Consider the following 21,305-nt stretch of genomic DNA (forward strand, 5'->3'; position numbering starts at 1 on the left):
GAGAAATTTGAAGTACTCCCCTGGGAGTCAGAATTTCGGAAAACTTGGTGTTGTGCAGACGCTAATCTTGATGGATGGCCTGGGAGGAATTAAAAATAGAAGAAGTTGAGAGGAAGGGAAATTTTGTGGGATTTTGTTCACTTCCAGAGCAGGCATTGGTCGGCGCTGGGAAGCGATGCATAATTAACGCGACTTACGCTGCAATTGGCGTAAGTGATTTTTCTGGAGGGGAAACCGAAGCGAAGAGCGGACTGGGAGAAGTCCCCGTAGAGGTCTTCCGTTCCCAGCTTGCCTAGAGTGCGGACGTGGCGTTCTTGACTGAGCTTGCCTGAGAAAGAGTGAGCATTTCTGCAGTTTAGGACTTAACAAATGGAACGATTGAGCTTGGAGATAGGAAGTTTTGGTTCAGCTATGTACTGAGCAAGATAACTAGGAGTGAATAGATGAGCGCAGCCTTGCAGCACCACGAGGTCGGCCGACGCCCGCACAACGACGCCGCTCCGCCACGCTGAATTCGGTGATATTGCGCCCGCTCCGGCCACTGATTAATTAGTTCGATCATGTCAGCAAAGTTTCCATGAGGATTTCATGGATCGTGTATTGTAGAATTCTTCTCGCACTTCGCATTACGCCTGAGTCAGTGGATAGGAATTGGTTTTGATTTATCGCGCTTTACTCCACGCAAACGCAATTTATTACCACTGCCTGTTAGGAGAGTCATGTAATGTGATGATTGAAGGTCGTGAGGTAAAATAAATCTGTGTCAATTGTCTGCATCTATTTTCAATCAAGTAGTTGAAATCCCAAGTCACTTTCTTAATTAATTTTATGTTCAACATTTGCATCTGGTGTTCAATAGCTGAATATAACATCAATGTGCACCCCTTTTTAATTAAAAGGGATCAATTCTGAATCAATTAATGTCAACACTGCCACCGCAGTTCAGTCAGGAGTAACAGGGCCTTATTACTTTCTTTGCGTTATCCGACATTGCGGCAGTTTTGCACTCTCTGTTGATCTGTTAGTCAGTTACCTGGGATGAACACATACCAAAACCAGATAAGTGACGGGTGGGGTGTTAAAACATCAGTGAATAACATTCATGATGTAGAGGATAACAACTGTAGAGGAAGACAGAGATTGGAATATATCCAACAAATAGATGCGGACGTACATTGCAAGCGCTATTCCTGTTTGCACAGGAGAGGTATTCGTGGCGAACTGGATCTTACTAGTCAGAACACCGACGACACAGAGAAAAAAATTACGAGGCCTAACGACTAACAAGATTTTATTTTCAACAACGGCCACGAAATCCTACAGATTTACACAAGTTTCATAGGACTCGGGGTAGCTAACGTACATTTTATCAGAACGTGTTGTGCTGCGTCCGAAATATTTCTCCGACGATTCATGTTCGCAATATCAGCTTAAATCGCTGTAAATCAAAAGCATTAGATATTTGTCGTTTGCGTTTATGCGGCGACGGTGAAGCCATTCCGTTTGGCTGTCTCACACATTTATCCCTGTTGAACGTCATCTGTCAGCCACAGCACGAAGCGAGGCAAACTGCAGATAGTGACAATTCTCCTGCATTACCCGCTGTTTCTGCCAATCAAAGGTCAATTTAAGGCACTCGGCTGACAACTAGTCGATTGCTTCAGATGGAAAGCTCTCTGTCTCTCACAATCTTTAACATCACTGTAACTACAGCAGCGTCATGACAATAAACTTGGAGTAGAATGAGATTTACACTCTGCAGTGGAGTGTGCGCTGATTTGAAACTTCCTGGCAGATTAAAACTGTGTGCCGGACCGAGACTCGAACTCGGGACCTTTGCCTTTCGCGGGCAAGTGCTCTACCAACTGAGCTATCCAAGAACGACTCACGCCTCGTCCCCACAGCTTTACTTCTGCCAGTACCTCGTCTCCTACCTTCCAAACTATACAGAAGCTCTCCTGCGAAGCCGGTCGCGGTGGCCATGCGGTTCTAGGCGCTGTAGTCTGGAACCGCGCGACTGCTACGGTCGCAGGTTCGAATCCTGCCTCGGGCATGGATGTGTGTGATGTCCTTAGGTTAGTTACGTTTAAGTAGTTCTAAGTTCTAGGGAACTGATGACCTCAGATGTTAAGTCCCATAGTGCTCAGAGCCATTTGAACCATTTTTTCTCCTGCGAACCTGTGAGTCGTGCTGGGTAGCTCAGTTGGTAGGGCAAAGGTCCTGAATCCGAGTCTCGGTCCGGCACACAGTTTTAATGTGCCAGGAAGTTTCATATCAGCGCACACTCCGCTGCAGAGTGAAAATCTCATTCTGGAAACGTCCCCCAGGCTGTGGCTAAGCCATGTCTCCGCCATATCCTTTCTTTCAGGAGTGCTAGTTCTGCTAGGTTCGCAGGAGAGCTTCTGTAAAGTCTGGAAGGTAGAAGACGAGACACTGACAGAAGTAAAGCTGTGGGGACGGGGCGTGTGTCACGCTTGGGTCGCTCAGATTGTAGAGCACTTGCCCGCGAAAGGCAAAGGTCATGAATTCGAGTCTCGGTCCGGCACACAGTTTTAATCTACCAGGAAGTTTCAAACTTGGAGTAGTTGAAAAAAATCAGCCAACCAGTTGCGAATGAAGTTTTTATAACCCTTGACCCAGGTTTCGAAAATTTTGAAAATGCCATCTTCAAACTGTTTAATGGACCTTGTTATATCAGCATGTGATCTGAAAAAAACAATTTTGAAATTGTCAAAACCTACGATCAGTTCAAGAGTTGCAATAAACCGTTATTTTCAACTGGCCGATGACTTGTTCACCCTCTCCAAGTCGCTTCCTTACTACTTTAACTTCCACGTCATAAGATTTGGTTATTACGCAACGCTTGTTCTGAACAGATCTTTCACTCCATGCTCCTGAGAACAGAATGGACAATTTTCTCGGTCAAAAACTTCACTAGGACGGGAGTGGTGTCAAGGGGGGCCTAATCTATATAAATAAAAATCAATACCTACATGTTTGAAAGATCATCACCTTAGAACAGCTTGACTGATGTCAAGCTGTGTGTATGTTCGTTATTATCAGGACGAGGTTTGTAGGAAAGAAAGTTCCTGAAAAATCCGACAGAGAAATCGTATATTAACATCAATTGCCGCATGTATGAAATACGTATCTTCAATTAAAAGCTGCTCGACAGATTTGGTGCATTGTGTGTTTAGTGTGTCCAGGGATCTGGTGTTGAGAAAAGAATGAATACTGTAACCCTACGGTTTTACCTGATGCAATACCAACTTTGTGAGAATGTATAAACAAAGCAGTATAGCACATTAAGTTAGGCTGTTAAAGAAAGAATGGACTTGTGTTCCGGATGGGAGAGTGTACATTCTACTAGGATGTTTCGTACTTCCCCTAAACTATTTAAGGCAAATGTCGGGATGGTTCGTACTATGAGGTCACGGCAGACCACCTGCCCCATGGTTGTCAGACCAGACCCGTCAGTTTGTAAATGCTTGGTACCTAAATAGTGTCTCGTGTACAGACGTATGACTCAAGTGACACCCAATCACCTCACCAGGTTTGAAGTCCGTGAGTTCCATGGTGTGCCCCATTCTGCTCTCTCATGATGTCTACTGACTACTGAGGTCGCTGATATGGAGTACCTGGCAGTAGGTGGTACCAGACTCCACCTAATATCAAAAACGTAAGTTTTGGGGGTGCCCGGATACTTTTCATCACATAGTGCTGATGCGTTTTGCCTTCCAGAATGGCGAGATTTCCCAAGGAATGCCACGAAAACATGCCCCTGGCCGCAACGTTGAATCCTCCAGGCAGGAACATTACGACGATTTTTGTAGGGCCATACATGCCAAAGACCCTGTGCGCGATGGAGCATAAAACGTGATTCCTCTTAGTCGACATCCAGTTGCGCTATTGGAGAGCAAATTCCAGTCTTTATCGTCGTTGAACAGCAGCCAGCATGGGTGCACATACCAGGCGCCTGCTGCTGAAGCCCATACGCAACGATGTCCGCTGAACAATCGTTCACAGACCTTGTTGGTAGCTCCTTGGTTTATCTGGATGGTCACTTGCTTAAAAGTTGCACGTCTGTTCGCTCGTACACAGCTCCATAGCCGTCGTTCACCCATGTCGTCCATCGACTGTGGTGTACCACAATTGCCTCAGCGCCGGTTTAGAAAAGCGCCACTTTGCCTTGCACGATATACTTTAATCACGGCGGCAACCATCAAGTTTACTAACTTATACGTTTCAGAAATGCTTCCACCCTTGGCTGGAAAGCCAATGATCATGTCCTTCTGGGCCTCAGATAAATCGCTCCGTTTCCTCATTACAACAGCGGAACTGTTGCACACGCTTTATGTACCCTCCACTGCCGGTACTGCCGCCTGCCGTTTGTGATTGGTTATTGCACGTCAATGTCGAAGATAAGTTGTTGTCGCATTAATGTGACAGAACCGTGTTTGAGTTGCCTCACAATAATTAGAAGTCTGAACTTAATTAAGCCAGAGCGGAATATAAAGAATAGTTGCTGACAGTGGCAATTATTTTTCGCAACTGTAATATTGGATTTTAAGCAGAACACAGTTTCATATCTCTTCCGATGAAACCATTTCCTCCGGAGGAAATAAAAGAAAATAAAAATGTCGCTCGTCGAGGACGAGCTCGTAAATTCCGAGATGGAATCTCGACCGGAATGAATTGTTATTCTTACCGAGACTGAGGAGAACACTAGACCGAGATAGGCCAAGGGGAGATTCTAAATGGGGAGATTAAGTGATGTCTCTCCCCTCCCCTCTTCTACCCTTCCCCTGTATGACCGGTGCCATAAATCACTGGTAATGCTCCTCCCCCCCCGCCCTGTCTGATATTTACGGAGTTTCCCTGACGAGTCCTGCAGAAAGCGCCGGCGTAAACAATCCCCCAGAGAGCAGAGAGAATCGTATCGCGTACACTCTTCAACTCCTCCCTTCCTCTACTACGAACGCTGTCTTCCATCGCGCATCAGTGATCGCAACAAAAATTGTTCTCCCTGTTCATTGTCTTCGTACCGTGGTTACCAGACAAGAATCGCACTCGAGAGGACGAAGGTTAAAATTCACTTCCGACCATCCGGATTTAGCTTTATCCTGGTTTCTGTTCAATCGCTTTCAGTTTAATGCTGTGTTGGTTCCTTTGAAAGGACACATCAGATTCCTCTGTCCATTACGAGCCGATGTCCCGTCCTCTAACGTTGCGCAAACGCTGCACCGTAAACAGTAACCTATGATACGGTGTATGATACAGTTTCAAACTTCTGACTAGTTATAAGAAAAATGTGTCGTACAGTGGTGTAATTTCGCATGCGTATCCATAGGTGTTGTGGATACCGTCTACAATATGTTTTTTGATTAGTGTTAGTAGTGAATCCACACATACACATTGTGATCAAAAGTACCCAGACACCCCCAAAAACATATCTTTCTCATATTAGGTGCATTTTGCTGCCACCTACTGCCAGGTACTCCATATCAGCGACCCCAGTAGTAATTAGACATCGTGAGAGAGCAGAAAGGCGTGCTCCGGGGAACTCACGGACTTCGGACACGGTCAGAATATTGGGGGTCATTTTTCAGTACGCGAGATTTCCACACTCCTAAACATCCCTAGGTCCAACGTTTCCGATGTGGTACTGAAGTGGAAACGTGAAGGGGCACGTAGGATAAGACGGGGCAAGATGGGGAGTCTAAGTTTAAACCCTTACAAAAGGGACAAAAATAAACAAATTCAAGTAGGTTTCATTATCATTTGTTTACTTAACCATTGAATTACAATATCATGCAAAGAAACCTGCAAACTTGTTACATTTAGTTAGAAATATCTCTATTTGAAACATAAACTGCCAATTCCACGTCTTGCTCCATATGCGGGGTAAGATGGAGAGCTAGCATGAATTCATCTCTAAAGCTTAAATAAGGACTGGAATAACGAAATCATGTGACTATAAGGTTCCGAAATTTTGACAATGAGAGTCACTCGTACTGGCGAAACGTCAGGAAAATCATCAGACGAACGTCGGCCGAAGAATCCGGGACAGAAGCCAATAAGCAGTTTTCAGTAATGTCAGTTGTATGGACTGTTTTAGCTATCCAGGTAAGCTAACAGTAAATACGCCAATAATATTTAAAAATACGTAAGTTTTCTGCCGACCGAGAAACTCCTCTGCAGCAAGCAACACTGTTTCTGAAAACAAAGATCGTGTGAAACCCACGTTCGTCCACAAGACCCAGAAAGCAATGAAGTTAGGCCTCCAGTATGTAGGCTTGTTCTTTCAATTTCTGAATTGAATTGAATTGAAGGCGTTCGATACACATCCGCTAAGCCGAATAATGAACAAAATACCATGAGCTCAATAAGTTCCAAACCAACTGTGTGACTGGACTGAAGAGTTTCTAGCAAACAGAATACAAGCATGTAATTCTCAACGGAGATAAATCTTCAGAAATAAAAGAAATTTCAAGCAAACCCAAAAAAGTGCTACAGGACCATTACTTTTCATAATATGTTTAAATGACCTAATGGATAACATCGTTAGTTCCATAGGGATTCTCTCGGATGACTTTGTTGTGTGATTACGTAGGCTTTCCCGGCGTAATAAGTCTTGAAAGTCTCTTCGGGTTTGCTGCCGGATCCTAAAATCAACTTGACTCGATATTTCGGCGATCCAACTGGTCGCCATCTTCAGGAAAATGCTGCTTCTGCTGACGAGTCCCGGTGAGAACTGCGGGACTCATCAGCAGAAGCAGCATTTTCCTGAAGATGGCGACCAGTTGGATCGCCGAAATATCGAGTCAAGTTGATTTTAGGATCCGGCAACAAACCCGAAGAGACTTTCAAGACTTTGTTGTGTACTGAGAAGTCGCAACACTAGAAAATTGTAGCGAAATGCAGGAAGATGAGCGTAAAATCGGCATTTGGTGCACGGTTCTGTAGTTGAGCAAATGTAACATATTGCGTGAACGCAGAATAAAAGTCCCGTTATTATACCACTACACTATTGCAGAAGAATGGCTATAAACAGTGGCGTCTATGAAATATTTGAGAGTATAGGTGCTGATGGATTTAAAGTAAAAGTAGCACATAAATATAATCGCGGGTAGTGTAGATGCGGGATTAAGAGTCATTGTATGTATGCTCAGGAAGTGGTTTCTACCCGAAAGAGAGATAGCTTCCAGAACCCTCGTTCGGCCTGTGCTTGAATATTATTCGTTTCGTATATTACCTGGAAGGGTTGGTAGAGCAAATAGAGAAGATCCAAAGAAGAGCGATGTCTTTCGATAACAGTTTACGTAAACAGTGCTAGCACATCATGCAAATACTCAGCCAACTCCATTGGGAGACATTACAACGGAGGCCTTCTGCAGTGGTATGTAGTTTACTATTATAGTTCCGAAATCGAGCATTCCTAGAAGGACATTTTCCTTACTCCTACATTTTTCGGTTTGTAGTCCTTTTTTTTTTTTTTTTTTTTTTTTGGGCATGTCCCACTACGGATTCCTTTCCAGTGCCAGCCTCTAACCCCTTCACATCAAAGTAGCACTTGCATCCTCTACAGCTTTTGCCCTCCTCCATCAAGTACCACAGAGGTTATTCCCTGACGTCTTACGACACAAGTCCTGTGATTCTGCCCCTTCTTCTTGTCATTGTTCGAAACACGTTCCTTTCTTCGCTGATTCTGTTGAGAACTTCACATTCCTTTCTTTACCAGTCCATCAAAACGCTTCGATTCTCCTCTGTTTCAGTTTCTCCACAGTCAATGATTCACCACTACACAATGTCATGCTCCAAACGTACAGTCTCAGGAATTTCTTCTTTAGATTGAGGGTAATTTTGAAATAACAGGCTTCTCTTGGTCAGGTATGCCCTTTTCTCCTGAGATCCTATGTTAGTCTCTTTTTAATGTCCGCCTTGCTTCGCTCACCGTATGTTACTATGCAGAATTTTTTAAATTTGTCTACTTCATAGTTTCCAATTTTGGTGCTAAATTACCACTGAACTAATTTCTGCTAATTCCTTATTACTTTGTCTTCATTACGTTTACTCTCAGGCCATATTCTGTACTCATTACACCATTCATTCCATTTAGCAGATTCTGAGTTTCTTATTTTATTTCGATGAGTATATCAGTAGCATCAGCGAATGCTATATCATTAATACCTTTTCCCACTGAATCTTAATCCCACTCTGGAACCTTCCATTTAAATCCGTTAATCCTTCTTCTATGTACAGATTGAACAGTAGCTTCGAAAGACTTCATCCCTGCCTTATTGTTAATATGAGCACTTATTTCTTATTATTCCCTCTATGTGTTCCTCTCAAAAAGACTATGAAGGTAAACAGGGAGATTCGGACATACAAGGAGCCTTACCAGCAATGGGGAAAGTGACAGTGGTACATAAAATACCTTCTACAAAAGTCTAAGGTGGCGTGCAGGATACACATGCAGATGTAGACGTAGATACTTTGCAAAGATAGATTCTAGTTATACATTCTCCTTACACTGTCAGAATACTGACGAAACTCAGGGTCGAAACGTGTGTCTGCCTCTAGCTATACGGCGACCCAGTGAATTGGCGACCCTGCCGGGAGGTTTAGACGCATACGCGAGCAGTGTTTGGCGACCGCTCGTGGCCCGCGCACACACGGGTCTCCTTGCATTGTGGGCGCTCCTAATGAGGTTGGTCCCCGCGGTCTGACTCCATTGTCGGCCGCCAGCTCGTGTTGTGCCAGCCATAACGTACAGCACCTAATTATCTCACCCCATTTCACACGGCTGCCGGCACATGCACGCCACATACATGCTGGCAGCGTCAGTGTGACCGCTTGATATGCTAATATCCTATAAAACATACTTAAGTATGTTATAGTAGTCATAAATCTTAGAAACTGTATGGTGACCCACAATCTTCGGAATTCAAATTATTTCCTCGAACATTTTAGCATGTATTGCCCTGAGAACCCCTTCCTATATCTGAAGAATGAAATTTTCACTCTGCAGCGGAGTATTCGCTGATTTGGAAGTTTCTGGTGGATTAAAACTGTGTGTCTTTCTCCAGCACATAGTTGTCATCTCCCAGAAAGTTTCACTTCTCACGTTGTTTACAGGCAAGCAATATTATTTGCATATTTTGATTGTCTACAGAGAAGTAATACTATTTTCATATTTTTCATATCTCCAGTTTATGTTCCTTATGTCATAATCTTCCAGGAAAACGTTGCAGAAATTGAGACCTTTCTTTCACTTATAATGATAATAATAATAATAATAATAATATATGCGTGAAGTGGACTGACAAGGCAGCCAGTCCACAGTGACGGGTAGCCGATAGAAAGGCACGCGTACACACTCACGCCGACGGGCGTCAATTCTGGAACAGGATAACTATTGAATGGTAGCAAGAAAAGTACGTAGCTGCTTTATACTTAACTTTATTATTTGATGACTACAGCATTCTTCTTGAGACATGTATACTATAACTCTCAAAGTAGATAAGGCTAATGGCGCCTTGCTAGGTCGTAGCCATGGACTTAGCAGAAGGCTATTCTAACTGGCTCTCGGCAAATGAGAGGAAGGCTTCGTCCGTATGGTCGCTAGCAATCTCCTCGTACAACTGGGGCGAGTGCTGTATCGTCTCTCGAGACCTGCCTTGTGGTGGCGCTAGGTCTGCGATCACCCAGTGGCGACACGCGGGTCCGACATGTACTAAATGGACCGCGGCCGATTTAAGCTACCACCTAGCAAGTGTGGTGTCTGGCGGTGACACCACATTCCTCCCCCGCAAATCGGCGAACGGTCGTGAGGTAAGGCTTCCGCCCGCCGTGGGGAGGACCCCATGTTGACGTATGCGACGAGGTGGGAAGCCTAACAACAGGCGAGGCTGTGCCACCCGCACCCGGCCATTCGGTCCGAGGGGAGCTAGGAAACGCCTGAAAAGCTAGTCCAGGGTGCACGTCAACATGCGGTGTATGCGCCCGTAAAGAAACATGAGGGGCCGAAGTGTCGAACTCCATTGCGTCGGGGTAGCCGACGCGCGTTGACGTCATGTGGTCCGGAGCGGTCGGGAGTTCCATGGCGGAGGACAGCTGGTCACGGGAAGCGATCGGCGGCGCGTGACCCTGGGAGGCGCTTGGCGGCTGCAGCGAAGCGTCTAATGCGGGCGGCGCCGGCGGGAGAACAGGCGGCGGCGGCGGCGGCGGCGGCGGCTGCGTCTGCGGCTGCGGCTGCGGCGGCGCGTCGCCATGGGGCAAATGGGAAGGCATCGTCGGTAACACCTGGGGATGAGGCGAGCCAGTAGATGGGTCCCCAGGGCGCTGACCGGACGGCACCGTTGCTGAAAGCAGACGGGGAGCGGCAGAACCCGTGCGACGACAGAGGCGCAGCTGATTGAGATGCCGACGCACCTCACCAGAGGCCCCCAAAACCAAATACATCGCGCGGCCGAGGCAGCGAAGAATGCGCCCTGCGAGCCAACGCCGTGAACCGCGATAGTTGCGATAAAATACAACGTCGCCTGGAGCAAAAGCAGGAGTCTGCCGCTGCACAGGAACCTGATGCGGCGGATGCAGCAAAGACATCAAGGTGCGATGAGGACGACCGTGGAGCAACTCAGCCGGCGAGCGACCATCTCGGGGCTGAGAGCGATACGAAGACAAAAAGAGCAACAATGCGTCCTCCCGAGAATGCGACTCTTTCAATTTCAACATCTGTGACTTGAAAGTCCGGACCAATCGTTCAGCGGCACCGTTTGACTGAGGCGAAAATGGCGCGGATGTCAGATGTTGAATACCATTGGCCTGGCAGAATGACTGAAATTCTGCGGACATGAATTGTGGGCCATTGTCGGAAACAATAGTCTGCGGAAGACCTTCAATGCAAAAGATAGCAGACAACGCTTGGATGGTGGCGGAGGACGTCGTGGAAGACATCCGGACAACAAAAGGAAAGTTACTGAAGGCATCGACCAGAACCAACCATCGAGCATTCCAGAATGGACCAGCAAAACAATGTGCAAGCGTTGCCAAGGGGTAGTGGCTTTTGGACATGCAAAGACTTTCCGCGGCGGTGCGGATTGTTGTTCGGCACACGCCATGCAAGAAGAAGACATATTCGTAATCGCAGCATCGATTCCGAACCAAGTACAGTGCTGACGAGCAAGTTGTTTCGTTCGCACTATACCCCAATGTCCTTGGTGAAGAAGCCGTAAAACAGAGGACTGTAACGAACGTGGGACCACGACTCTTGACTGATCATTATCAGAACGCAACAACAAAACACCACGTCGAACAAAAAGTCTCTCCTTGTGAGCAAAAAATCGGCGAACCAACGGATCCTCGATCCGAGACTTTGACAAAGGCTATTGCGTAGCAACAAAACGCAAAACAGTAGCAAGGACAGGGTCAGCAGCTGTGGCTGTAGCTACACGACGAAAATCAATCGGAAACGATTCGACCACTTCATCGGTTTCCGAATCAATGAACATGCAAGCAAGTTCGGAAGAATCGAATGCTTTATCCTCAGCAACAGGCAAACGGGACAACGCATCGGCGTTTCCGTGCTTAGCAGTGGACCGATACAAGATATCGTAGCGGTACTGCGAGAGGAAAATAGACCAGCGAATGAATTTCTGCGCTGTACGTGGAGGTACAGGCTTGGTCGGATGAAAAAGCGATGTCAAAGGTTTGTGGTCTGTGATGATGGTGAAGTGACGACCATACAAGAAATCATGGAACTTAGTAACACCAAACACGAGAGCCAAAGCTTCTTTCTCTATCTGTGAATAATTTCTTTGCGCAGATGAGAGCAATTTGGACGCAAAGGCAATAGGGCGATCATGGGAGCCAACTTTGTGCGCAAGCACAGCACCGATCCCGAAATCCGATGCATCTACCATCAACAAAAGGGGTTTCTGGGGATCGAAAGGCGTGAGACAAGTATTAGAAAGCAACGCCGATTTCAACTGGCGAAAGGCGCGTTCGCATTCCGTCGTCCAGACGAACGGAACACCTTTACGGCGTAAGCGATGAAGCGGAGCTGAAATGGAAGAGGCATTGCGCACATTCACTCACACCTTGTGATTCTACATTGTTCAATGTTCTTGCGACCTCCTGACGCAATGCGTGGGGAACATTGCGCGCTCTGAAAAATTTCGGTTGCGCGTTTACTTTCAGTTCCAAATGTGCTTCATAGTTTTTAGCGCAACCTAAGCCTGGTGCAAAAATGTCTGCAAATTCGTCACATAAGCGAGAAACACTGTCTGAAGGCACAGTCTGATTCACAGAGAGGACCTGATTTACAATAGACATGTTAAACAACGGAAATAAATCTAAGCCAAACAAGTTCACTGCAGAAGAAGAACGAAGAACATAAAATAACACAAGTTTTGTTTGTCCTTTATATGCTGCAAAAAGAGTGCACTGTCCTAACACAGGTATTGTCTGTCCTGAATATGTGGTTAGCTTAACATGTGCGGAACGCAATGGAGGTTTGCCCAGTTGTTTGTACGTGTCGTGATTGAGCAATGAAACTGCAGCTCCGGTATCGAGCTGGAATGGTATCACTTTGCCTTCAAAGTCTAAGTCCACAAAAAGTTTATTGTTCCGCTGACGACAAGAGCGACTGTTTTGTGCAATTTGAACAGACACTGGTACAGAATCACTTGCTAATTGACGTGATTTCCGGCTACGTCGACGCACAGCTTTTGTGGGACGAACACAGGCACTGTTAGAGAAAGTGTCACTGGACGAAGTGGAATTAACGACATGAATGTCCATGGGAGAAGGTCCACGAGCCTGAGTGTCCTTGGTTCGATTCCGGCGCGAAGCAAAGGGCCTGGAATGGTTGTGATTGTCTGAACGGAGCTTTTTCTGGCAAACACTTTGAACATGTCCTTTCTTATTGCAGAAAAAGCAAATAGCTTGGCGTGACGGGCAATGTTCACGCGAATGTCTAGTAACACACCGCGGGCATGATTTCACTGCATTGGTGTGCTGGCGCGGCACACCTGGCTTAGCGCGCGGCGCGGCGGCGGCTGTGCGGACGTATGCGAGGGCAGTTGACCGGGCCGCGCAGCTCGAGAGTGCCCGGCGGGCCGGTTAATGTTACACACAGCTGGCGAAGTTTCAAAAGATTCCTGAGCACAGTCAAGTGTGTCCTGTCTATCCAAGATGTCTATCACTTGTTGAAGGGAGGGATTAACTAGTTTCAAAATTTGCTCCCGTATGCGAACATCAGAAACGTTCTGTGCAATTGCATCACGCACCATTGTATCTGAATAAGAAAGACCACAGTCACAGTCAAAGGCACAGTCCCTAGTAAGTCCTTGCAATGTTGCTACCCACTCCCTATTAGTTTGACCGGCTGTACGTTTTGTACGAAAAAACGTATACCGTTTTGCAACCACATTAACTGTTTCTTTGAAATAGGCATCTAATGCAGACAAAATTTCCTCGTAGGACAGAGTTGCTACGTCTCGTCGGGGAAACAATTTCACTATCACACGGTAGGTGAACACACCGACACAAGAAAGCAAAAACGGCTGCCGCTCATTACCTTGAATTCTGTAGGCAGCGAGGTGGAAGGCAAACTGGCGGGACCACTCTTGCCACGTCTCCTGGTTCGGGTCGTAGTGCCTAAAAGGCGGTGCAACGGCAGGTTGTGGCTGCGGTAGCGGTGAAGCAGCGGCGGCCGCATCGGTGTGCAGCGCACGTTGACCCTGGACGAGCTGTCCAAGGGCATCCAATAACGCCTGCGTCTGCTGATTCTGCAAGCGATAAAATTCGGACAGTACATCTGGCGAAGCCATGACACAAATAAATTAGGGCAAAGCAAAACACAAGATCCTTTGTAGACTCGTCGCCAATGAAGTGGACTGACAAGGCAGCCAGTCCACAGTGACGGGTAGCCGATAGAAAGGCACGCGTACACACTCACGCCGACGGGCGTCAATTCTGGAACAGGATAACTATTGAATGGTAGCAAGAAAAGTACGTAGCTGCTTTATACTTAACTTTATTATTTGATGACTACAGCATTCTTCTTGAGACATGTATACTATAACTCTCAAAGTAGATAAGGCTAATGGCGCCTTGCTAGGTCGTAGCCATGGACTTAGCAGAAGGCTATTCTAACTGGCTCTCGGCAAATGAGAGGAAGGCTTCGTCCGTATGGTCGCTAGCAATTTCCTCGTACAACTGGGGCGAGTGCTATATCGTCTCTCGAGACCTGCCTTGTGGTGGCGCTAGGTCTGCGATCACCCAGTGGCGACACGCGGGTCCGACATGTACTAAATGGACCGCGGCCGATTTAAGCTACCACCTAGCAAGTGTGGTGTCTGGCGGTGACACCACAATGCGGTTATCAGAAAAGCATCCTGCTGGGATCTATGCAAGCCTCTCAGGTTGTTGGCACTCCCCAGTCACTGTATACAAGATGTTCTACCAAACTATCCCATCTCACATATGTCAAAAATGAAATAAAAATAGGAAAATTCAGTTGGCCTGAGATGTACTTATGTCAGGACTGACACAATGGCCAGGAATGCACAATCCATAAATGTAAACAAACATCACTTTCGATACAAACTTTGTACGTTTGCAAAGATAGATTCTAGTTATACATTCTCCTTACACTATCAGAATACTGATGAAACTAAGGGGTGAAACGCGTGTCCGCCTCTAGGTATACGGCGACCCAGTGAATTGGCGACCCTGCTGGGAGGTTTAGACGCATACGTTTATATTTTTTCTATGGTAATGAAGACCAGAGGTACAGTTAGTGATGGCAGACTTGGTTTCACTGCTCTAAACCTTGAACCTTCTCGAATTCTTAGACTTCAAATAATGGAAAGGGTGCCACACTTTTTGTTATAATGTCGTAATGCGGGTTTCATTGTCCATTGCAGGCAGCCCTTGCTCCGTGCATCACAGTAGAAATCGTGGGGCCATTGCAATCCATTAAGGTCTATGTATTTCAGAAGTTATTTGGCTTAGAGAAGCAAATACAAGTATGTCGTCACTAACTGTGCCTCTAGTTTTCATTTTCATAGAAAAACATATATATGTGCCATTCCAAAAACCCTAACTTTGTGTTGAAAATAATGTTTGTTTACATTAATGTCTTGTGCATTCTTGCCCATTGTGTGAGCTCCTGACATAGCTGCAACCTCGGCCAGTTGTATTTTTCACATTTTTCTTCGTTATTTGCCACGTTATTTCCCTTTACATTGTACAGATCCCATGTTTTTTAATGTATTTTATATTATGATTCAATCACACACTTAAGTCATGAAGTACCTCATGTTCCTAATACTTTTTTGATACATTTTATAACGCAGGTGACATTTGGTTACCACCCTTTCACGCGCTGTATATTGGTTGTTACTTTAAAAAATTCTGCGGGTTATCTTTCCATACAAACAGAAAGGTGTGGCTTCTGTGTGTCTAGAAATAGCTCTCAGACACTGATGACTTACAATATAAGGCAGTTGTTACACCGGCATGACAGCAGTTGATGGAGTATTCTATCATTTGTGGAATTTTGTATGTACCTCTTGCATATTTTTGTTAATACGATGTTTAAAATAAAGTAGCTCGCCCGGTGATATGCCACATACTGTACACAATACTTTAGGCACATTCGTACTTCCTAAATGAATTCTTTGATCGCTGACTGTTTTTATACATGGCGAAAACTAAGTCTGGCAATCCAGCAATGTACGTAATGTGCCTTTGATATGTGTTATCGAGAGTCTTAAGGTCTTTGGATGAACATGAATCTGTGGAAACAAATTACCAGCTGCTGTAAATTAACATGTGGTTGTAAGAAATTTGTGCAGTGATGTTTTATCTCTTGTGAGGTGCGTAAAGTGTTATTTATTCATGGCGATGTACGCAGACAGTGTAGTGCTTTCCCATGTTGGTTTTACAAGTCTTGACAATGGTATGTAGTCGAAATTACCTAATCGCACTATTAAATAAAGCCGGCCGATGTGGCCGAGCGGTTCTAGGCTTCAGTCCGGAACCGCGTTGCTACTACGGTCGCAGGTTCGAATCCTGCCTCGGGCATGGATGTGTGTGATGTCGTTAGGTTAGTTAGTCCCATAGTGCTTAGAGCCATTTGAACCATCTGATTAAATAAAAATCGCATTACAGCCTACTACGGACCATGCTGATGTTTATTAAACATCTGGAGGCTGTGGACACCCACAAATACAAAACTTTACGTGACTTTTTGCTACATGAGACTTATAAATATCACACAGTTACTGCTATCGATTCTAGAGAGAAGTAATTTGGACATTTGGACATCTTCAGGCAATTTGATAGCGAAACTATTGACAAAAGTTACTGCAGCTCCACGAATAGAAAAATAAAGTCAGAAACATATATAAAAACTTTTTACACGCATCCGTTGCACAGAAAATATGTAGTTACATCTCTTATCTTGCACAAATAAGTCTGGAGGAAGCATTATATAAGGGCATCCCTTATAAATGTTATTTATGGACGCGGTGGTAACGGACAGAGGCTGGATGTAAATCACTAGTTAGCACCATTCGTATAAAAAAACTTAAAAGTATTAAAACTTCCTGGCAGATAAAAATGTTTGCCGGACTGAGACCCGAACTCGAGACCTTTGCCTTTCACAGGCAAGTGCTGTACAACTTAGCTGAGCACGAGTCACTCCCAATCCTCCACTCCCAATCCTCACAGGTTCACTTCCTCCAGTACCTCGTCTCCTTCCTTCCATTAATTACGGTTCATAATACCAACAAGTGACATATAGCTTACTCTGACAATTTGTGAATTCCATATGTAAAATGATAAAATGCTACCCTAATGCAGGTCTTTGTACCACTGTAAACCACATTAAAATACGTTAGATCATTTTTCAAATAAGCGTACACACGCTAGGGTCAACGTATAAATTTCTAATTGCATACATTTCATCAAATTTAAATGCATTATTGCGGGCTCGTCCAGACTGTGCCCCTGGGCCGCTAGCGCCCGCGACCGCCCGCGGCCAGCGACCCGGGCGAATTCGTGTGTTGTCGCAGTGGCCGAGTCGTGTCGCTTAGCTGGCCGTGCGGACCGACCGAACGCCAGCCTACAGATACACACTCCTGGAAATGGAAAAAAGAACACATTGACACCGGTGTGTGAGACCCACCATACTTGCTCCGGACACTGCGAGAGGGCTGTACAAGCAATGATCACACGCACGGCACAGCGGACACACCAGGAACCGCGGTGTTGGCCGTCGAATGGCGCTAGCTGCGCAGCATTTGTGCACCGCCGCCGTCAGTGTCAGCCAGTTTGCCGTGGCATACGGAGCTCCATCGCAGTCTTTAACACTGGTAGCATGCCGCGACAGCGTGGACGTGAGCTGTATTTGCAGTTGACGGACTTTGAGCGAGGGCATATAGTGGGCATGCGGGAGGCCGGGTGGACGTACCGCCGAATTGCTCAACACGTGGGGCGTAAGGTCTCCACAGTACATCGATGTTGTCGTCAGTGGTCGGCGGAAGGTGCACGTGCCCGTCGACCAGGGACCGGACCGCAGCGACGCACGGATGCACGCCAAGACCGTAGGATCCTACGCAGTGCCGTAGGGGACCGCACCGCCACTTCCCAGCAAATTAGGGACACTGTTGCTCCTGGGGTATCGGCGAGGACCATTCGCAACCGTCTCCATGAAGCTGGGCTACGGTCCCGCACACCGTTAGGCCGTCTTCCGCTCACGCCCCAACATCGTGCAGCCCGCCTCCAGTGGTGTCGCGACAGGCGTGAATAGAGGGACGAATGGAGACGTGTCGTCTTCAGCGATGAGAGTCGCTTCTGCCTTGGTGCCAATGATGGTCGTATGCATGTTTGGCGCAGTGCAGGTGAGCGCCACAATCAGGACTGCATACGACCGAGGCACACAGGGCCAACACCCGGCATCATGGTGTGGGGAGCGATCTCCTACACTGGCCGTACACCACTGGTGATCGTCTACCATTCCTAGACCGGCAAGGGAACTTGCTGTTCCAACAGGACAATGCACGTCCGCATGTATCCCGTGCCACCCAACGTGCTCTAGAAGGTGTAAGTCAACTACCCTGGCCAGCAAGATCTTCGGATCTGTCCCCCATTGAGCATGTTTGGGACTGGATGAAGCGTCGTCTCACGCGGTCTGCGCGTCCAGCAGGAACGCTGGTCCAACTGAGGCGCCAGATGGAAATGGCATGGCAAGCCGTTCCACAGGACTACATCCAGCATCTCTACGATCGTCTCCATGGGAGAATAGCAGCCTGCATTGCTGCGAAAGGTGGATATACACTGTACTAGTGCCGACATTGTGCATGCTCTGTTGCCTGTGTCTATGTTCCTGTGGTTCTGTCAGTGTGATCATGTGATGTATCTGACCCCAGGAATGTGTCAATAAAGTTTCCCCTTCCTGGGACAATGAGTTCACGGTGTTCTTATTTCAATTTCCAGGAGTGTATTTGTTCGCCGGTTTTCCCTTCGGGCAGAGGACGTCTCACAAGTGCTTCAACTAGAGCTGATTGACCTAAAGTGCCTTATCCGCCTGAAGGACCGCTTTCTTATGTGTAAAACTTTGGATGACTTTTACAGCTGTCTTCCACGAGAGAAATATCCTCTTTTGCGCAAGCACGCGGCCGAAGTCCTCTCAATGTTTGGTTCCACATATATCTGTGAGCGCTTTTTCTCTCTTTTAAACCTTGCTAAAACTAAGAACCGTTCATTCCTTGGGGATAAAAATTTCACCAATTCTTTGACGTTAGCAGTCTCACGGAATATTGTACCAAGCCTAGACAAAATCGTTTCCTCGAAAAAGAAAAACGTGTAAAATGTTAAATGTCTTCTTTAACAATGTTGACTGTAAGAACTAAAGAGCTTTATAACCTTAATTCTCTTTTAATAAGTTTTCAAACTTGGTCAGTTAGAATTATTACGTACAAAACAGCAAACTAAGGATCCGATTTCTAAACTCTGAAAAGGAATACAAAAAATTGTAGCACGACGTATAACAAAAAATACTTACTTGTAACTACTCACAGTAAGAATGAGACACTATGTCCTTTAAATAAAATTAATTCTAAAATAGAATATTTTGTTTACGTTAGATCTGACCGCGGGAGAGTCCAGCGCAGAGTAGAGCTGTGCGGTCTCTCTCTCTCTCTCTCTCTCTCTCTCCCTCTCGCTCCTATGGCGACACTAGCGACTCACGGTCGCGGACGGGGCGCTGAACTACACTGTCTTGTGCCCGCGGGGCGCGGGCGCTCCCGCCGGGCGCAGTTCTTGGATGAGCCTGCATTATTGTGTCATTAGAGAAGTAAAAAGTAGCTTAAAGTAAAGAAATAACGCTTAAGGCATAACTGCCTATGCCTAAACTAAAAGTTATGCACTAATCATGCTTATATCAGAAATAGAAGAAGCTTCAAAAATTTTGACACTAGGTGGGTAGTGTGCAATCCCTTTATGATGTGTGTGACGGAGCAGAGTGCCTGCCAAAATACAACAAAATCAGGTAGCTATAAATTGCCCAAGGGGGTGAAATTAGCTACATCTACATCTACTTGGGTACTCTGCACATCGTACTTAACTGAATAGCAGAGAGTTCATCGAACCACCTTCAGAACTGCGAGAGAACTGCGAGAGAAAAAAAAAAGAACACCTATAACTCTCCGTGCGAACTGTAATTTCCCTTATTTTATTACGATGATCGTTTCTCCGTACGTACGTCGGCGTCAACAAAATATTTTCGCTTTCTAAGGAGGAAGTTGGTGTTTCAAAATTTCGTGAGATCTCGCTGCAACGAGAAGCGCCTTTGTTTTATTGAAGTTCACGCCAAATCCTGTGTCGTGTTCGTGAATCCCCCGCCCCCCCCCCCTATTTTTCGATGATACAAAACGTGCTGCCCTTCTTTGAAGTTTCTCGGTGGACACCGTTTACCCTTTCTGATAAGGATCCCACACCGATCAGCAGTACTCCAAAGGAGGATGGGCAAGCGTAGTGCTGGCTGTCTCTTTCGTACATCTATTGCATCTCCGACGTGTTCTGCCAATGCAACGTAGTATTCGATTCGCTGTCGCGCAACATTTTCTGTGCTCTTTCCAATTTAAGTTGTTTGTAATTGTATTTCCTAAGTATATATTTGAATTACGGCCTTTAGATTTAACTGATTTATCGTGAAAATGATGATTAACGTATTTCTTTTAGCACTCATGTGGATGCCTCACAATGTTAATTTTTAGGTTCAATTACCAATTTTCGCGCCATACAGATATCTTTTCTAAATCATTATGGAATTTGTTTTGATCTTCTGATGACTGTACTAGGCGGTAAACGGAAGCGTCAACTGCAAACAGCCTAAGACTGCAACTCAGATTGTCTCCTAAATCGTTTATATTGATAAGAAACGGCTGAGGGCCTATAAAACGACCTTGGGAACGCCGGAAATCACCTCTGTTTTACCCGATGACTTTTTGTAAATTGTTATGAACTGTGACCTGTCTGACAGGAAATTATGAATCCAATTACATAACTGAGACGTACGAAGTCTCACTAAAAGCCGCTTGTGAGGTACAGTGACAAAAGCTATCTGGAAATCTAGAAGTACTGAATCAGTTTGAGATCGCTTGTCGATTGTTGTGTATGACTGTTAAGGGTAGAGTTATTGCATCGGCATACTCTGAAAGATACCCAGTTAGCACACGGTCTGGACAGGAAGACTTGCTTTTAATAAGTGATTCAACTTTGTTGACTACTCCAGGGATATCTAGTTCTAAGTTAGTCATGGTGGCAGCCGTTCTTGATTCGAATTGTGGAATTTTTCATCGTCTAACTGTGCAAAGGCATGAAATAAATTTTATATTTCAAAACTAAAATCTGCGTGCACACACACACACACACACACACACATACATACATACATATATATATATATATATATATATATATATATATATATATATATATATATATATATATATATATAGGGGTTTTAACGCTTATAATATTTATTACATTAAACTTACAGTTATAAAAAATGTGTCAAATGAAAGAACAACTCAAACAGCTTTACCAAGAACCTTAAAAATGTTAAATAATATCGAAGTACGCGAGTGGTTGAACATCATTGTACCCAAACGCTGGATAGGCCGCAAGGGGCCCAATGACAGGGCCTGGCTTTGCACGGCCTCCATGTTCACCCGACCTAACGCCATGCGAGTTTTTCCTTTGGGGCTTCATCAAGGATCGTGTGTACG

This window comes from Schistocerca serialis, chromosome 10 (genome assembly GCF_023864345.2).
Source record: "Schistocerca serialis cubense isolate TAMUIC-IGC-003099 chromosome 10, iqSchSeri2.2, whole genome shotgun sequence".
Taxonomy (NCBI): Eukaryota; Metazoa; Arthropoda; class Insecta; order Orthoptera; family Acrididae; genus Schistocerca; species Schistocerca serialis.